The sequence below is a fragment of the Notolepis coatsorum genome, assembly GCF_963971535.1.
Source record: "Notolepis coatsorum genome assembly, chromosome: 20".
In the NCBI taxonomy this organism is placed as follows: domain Eukaryota; kingdom Metazoa; phylum Chordata; class Actinopteri; order Aulopiformes; family Paralepididae; genus Notolepis; species Notolepis coatsorum.
Window position 1 is genome coordinate 42882863 of NC_140184.1, and position 5390 is coordinate 42888252.

Genomic DNA, 5390 nt, shown 5'->3' on the forward strand with positions numbered 1-5390 from the left:
TGGCGGTCCTGTCAATGTTTCCCAACCAGTTAGATAACTCCGCTAGACGCGTGATTTCTTTTTCGTAGCCGCAGTTTGCGGAGACGCTCTCTGATTGGCCACGGACGTTTCTGGTCATGTGACATGTGCGCCCAATCGCGTGACGCCTGTGTATTTGCCCATTTCCGCCTCGCACAGCCTGCAAACTGCCTAGTTTATCACTGGTTAAGCTTAGGCGACTCTTTCGAAGTTGGTTAAGGTTAGAGTTTGGAATCAGGGCTGGTGTTCTATCGCCCTGCTCTAAGACAAACTCTAACCTTAACCAACTTCGAAAGAGTGCCAAGCTTAACCTGTGAAGGAAACAGGCGTCACACGATTGGCCGCACATGTCACACTATGGAAGCAAATGAGTGCCAGAAATTCAGATACATGTTTTCAAAGTATTTATTTTCAATGCTATAAATGCGGTGTCTGATAAAATTCAAATACTTCTGGCACTCATTTGATTCCATATCACACGACCAGAAACGTCAGTGGCCAATCAGAGAGCGTCTCCGCAAACTGCGGCTACGAAAAAAATCACGCCCCATAGACCACTGCACTTCTGCGTTTTGATTGATTGATTGAAAACTTTATTAACAGATTGCACAATGGGTACAATACAGTACGGCTCAATACACACAATTGTTAAGGGGATGCAGATCAGGGTCCCCTTCAATTCATCATAACATTTATGACATACACGACATACAAATATACATATACAAATATACAGTATATATTTCAATCAATAACAAACTCAGCAAGACCGAGGGCTTCTCAGTTACAGTGGGTGACAATATTGTCACAAGGAAAGATGAAATTACCTACCTGGGTTCCATCCTAGAGGCTAATCTTTCCTGTGACAAAATGGCATCAAATGTAATAAAAAAAGTCAACCAACGAACTCGATTCTTGTACCGGATCTCCTCTCTGGTAAACAAGAATACCCTGAAGACTCTGGCAGGAGCACTCATTCAAGGGTACTATGACTATGCTTGCATCTCAAAACAAGCTGGTCAGACTACTGCTTGACCTTACTCGTAGAACCCACCTCACCCCTGCCCACTTTGACAACCTAGGATGGCTTAGAGTCAAGGCCAGATTAAGACTTCAGAGGCCCCTGGGCCAGATTCTTGTGGAGGCCCCCCCACACACACATACACGTGCACGCACGCACAGTGGCGTTTTTATATGTCACTTTAAAAAATATATTATATACACATATATATACTCTGTATATATATACTCTGAGGGCCAAGCTAAAAGGACTTTGATCACCCCTGCCCACTTTGACAACCTAGGAGCTAGGATGGCTTAGAGTAGACGACAGAGTACATCAACTTGCAATGGGCCTGGTCTACAAGATACACTACGCGACCAAGGTACCCATGTACATGTCAAAATACTTCCCAAAGGTCAGTGAATACCACGACCACAACACCAGAGGGAGCTCCACAAATCATGTTAAACCCAGATTCGGCTCAAACAAGGGACTAAACACATTTAGCAATTATGCCACATCAATGTGGAACGCCCTACCCAAAGCTGTAAAGGAATGTGAATCACTACCCACTTTCAAAAACACTCTCAAAGAACACCTGACAGGGTGAAAAAAGTAGAGATAGTTGGTATGCTTTGCCGAAGTAACGCGCTCTTTCTGTCCCTTTCCTGTTTAGATTTTAACTTAGCAGCTCCGCTTTCCCACCGTTTAACTTTTTTATCCATGTTTTTTGAGTGTCATATGATCATACAGTACTACTCGAGTCTTAGCCTACTTGATCAACTTGCAAGTGCAATTCTCGCGATCAGTGGTCACCTGACCTGACCTGACAGTGACCCCTGGACCTGGACGTCAGTGTCACGTAGACTCAACGTCTCTCACCCCTCATTATCAAACAATCAATCATATTTTTATTTGCAATACAAATATTTTTTTATAAAAATAGATAGAGAAGAGATGAGATGATACTAGTAGTCACTATAGATGCTGTGAAAGTAAACGCTGGATGAGGATCTGATTATATATATATTTTTTTCGTATCTCTTTTTTTTTTTTTTTTTACTAGTGTGTAGTGGAGGCCCCTAGTCGCGTTATTTCTAAACCTAGCCGCATTTCTGGCAAAACGCTCTCTGATTGGCCGACGCCTGTTTCTACACTGGTTAAGCTTAGGCACTCTTTCGAAGTTGGTTAAGGTTAGTTTGTCTTAGAGCGTGACGGCAAGTTCTTTCGACGGCTAAGCTTAGGCACTCTTTCGAAGTTGGTTAAGGTTAGAGATAGAGTTGGTTAGAGCATGGCGATAGAACGCCAGGTAGTTTGCAGGCTGTTCGACGCTGAAATGGGCAAAGACACAGCTCGTCACGCGATTGGGCAAACATGTCAGTGGCCAATCAGAGAGCATCAGTCAGTGCCAATCAGAGAGCGTCTGCCAGAAATGCGGCTAGGTTTAGAAATAACGCCCCCTAGTCACTAGGGGGAGCTCGATGATATCCGCTATCAGCACCGGCGGGTCTCTGCTGTCTGTCATGAATAATGATCCCAATCTGCCTTATTCGTGTCAGGGCTGTGTCTATTATTTTACCAACGGATTTCCAGTTCCGCGTTCGCGTTCTGCGATCTGATTGGCCACTGACATTTCTTAGGCGACTCTTTCGAAGTTGGTTAAGGTTAGAGTATGGAATAAGGGCTGGTGTTCTATCGCCCTGCTCTAAGACAAACTCTAACCTTAACCAACTTCGAAAGAGTGCCTAAGCTTAACCGGTGAAAGAAAGAGGCGTCACACGTCAGTGGCCAATCAGAGCGCAGAACGCGAACGCGGAACTGGAAATCCGTTGGTAAAAGTATTCAGGCGTCGGGGCTGGGATGTGGAGATGCAAGTTTTGACTTTTTATTGCTGTTTTTACCTCAAACGGAAAACCTCAAACTCTTATGAAGAGGAAAAAAAATACTCAAGATTAGCCACTTGCAGACGGCAGGGTGTGACGTACTGTATATTTTAGTTGATGAAATATTTTTGTTGACTAAATATTTTAGTTGATGAAATATGTTTTCATTTCAGTGTCACAGTATGACATCGATCTCCAAAATAAGAAAAAAATTAAAAATAAAATGTGTGGCCTCTAGTGACGAGGGGCCTCCAAATTTTTTTAAAATTAAATTTAAAAAAAAATAAACAAATATTTGGGGCCTCTAGTGACGAGGGGCCTCCAAAAAAAATAAAAGTAAAAAAAAAAAAATAATAATTTGGGGCCTCTAGTGACGAGGGGCCTCCAAAAGGCCTCGAGTGACGAGGGGCCTCCAAAAAAATAAAAAATAAAAGTTAAAAAAAATATAATAATAATTTGGGGCCTCTAGTGACGAGGGGCCTCCAAAAAAAATTTAAATAAAAAAATCAAGTTTTTTTATTTTAATTTTTTTTAGGCCCCTCGTCACTAGAGGCCCACAGGCCGCAGCCCGGACGGCCCGGTCGTTAATACGGCCCTGCTTAGAGTAGACGACAGAGTACAGCAACTTGACAGCGGCACAGTTTCCCTCCCCGTAATACGGCCAATGTGTATTACTGTGGACGACCAGCTAAACTGAAAGAAATGTGGAGAGCGGGGTTCGAGCTCAGTCTCCAGCATTCGTTGCGAGCGCCTTGCCCACTGCGCCACGTAGCCGCCCAGGCTTATACCTATCTTATACCAGAATAGAGACTTTTAGTCCTGGCCTTTACAAGGTATCACTCGACTGGAACATTGTTATGAAAATGAGGTTTTTATGTCCTTCCAGCAAATGAAAGAGAAATATCAACTTCCTGGAAGAGATTTCTTTAAATACCTGCAACTGAGAGATTTTGTGAGGGTTAACACTCAAGGTCAATGGAAACTACCAGAAAAATCTTACATTGAAAATCCTTTTCATAATGATCAAAAGATGGTGAGAACCATCTCTCAAGTCTATAACACCTTACTACCATCTCTGCCAACCACTGAACCTGATATGTCCAGGATTAGATGGGAGAGAGATTTAGACACAGAAATTGATCCAGGCCTCTGGGAGGACCTATGTAAAGATGGGGTCACAACACATGCACACTAAATTCAAGATATAGACTGATTCAATTCAATTTTCTGCATCAGGTCTATTTTACCCCCTCCAAATTACATGGGTTCAACTCTAGTATCTCGTCCCTCTGTTTTACGTGTGGCCAGGAGGAGGGCACATTCCTTCACTCCACTTGGCATTGTATCAAACTGCAAAGTTTCTGGGAGCGGGTCTGTGAGGCTATATCACAAATTCATAATATAACATTTCCGACTGATCCCGAAATATGCCTCCTTGGTAACTTTACAAACTCAAACCTTACACGCAGTCATTCCATCAAGCTTACAGAACTCCTCCTGGTTATTGCCAAAAAATTTATTGCAACAAAATGGAAGTCAGATCTCCCTTTGCCATTTGGGATGTGGCTTTCAGAGGTGAAGAGCTGTATCCCTCTAGAAAAGGTGACTTATTCACTAAGGAACCGGGTTGATCATTTCAATAAAATTTGGCAGCCTTTTCTGGACTATCTTGGAGATCTCCCACCCGACTTGACTGAATGACCTTCTCATTGATCTCTCTAGTAGCTCCATTCTGGTAAAGATGTGTTGAGGACATCCTGTATCTCTCAATGTCTCTGAAAGTATTGTTATTTTTTGTTCTGTTATTTTTGTTGTCGTTTGTTTCTGTTTTCCTGATGTGTTTGTTTACATATGTAGGGACCTCTATCACTTTATCTTACACATTTACAACCATTAACCATAGGCATATATAGGCACCCACATATAGTTGTTGTTATTGTTGCTGTTATTACTGTCCTGTAATTGTCTCAGTATTGTCATTTGTGTATGTTTTGAATAATGGAAAATCTAAATAAAATATACAAAAAAATAAATTATCGTACGCACGGGTTACGCACATATCTGTGCATACGCACCATTGATAAATGAGGGCCCTGATCTGCAACTGGATCTCTGTGTGAGTGAACATTTATTGTTCATGTGTACTTGTGTCCACCACCTCCACCTCTTTTGACAGTGATGTGAGTTGGGGGCCGCGCAGGTGATTGATTGATTGAACATTTTATTAACAGATTGCAGAATGGGTACAATACAGTACGGCTCAATACACACAATTGTTAAGGGGATGCAGACCAGAGAAAGACTTTCGTCTTGTTTACATCAGGGTCCCCCATTTTCAATTCATAATGAATTGTAAGTAAGGGTGCAATTAGCACCGTGCAATCCATTCTTTGTGGATCCCGCCCAGTGTACTAAAAATCTAAGCAAATGAACAAAGGGCAGATGATTTAAAGGGGTTTTTGTAGATACAGTACTGAATTTTGCCA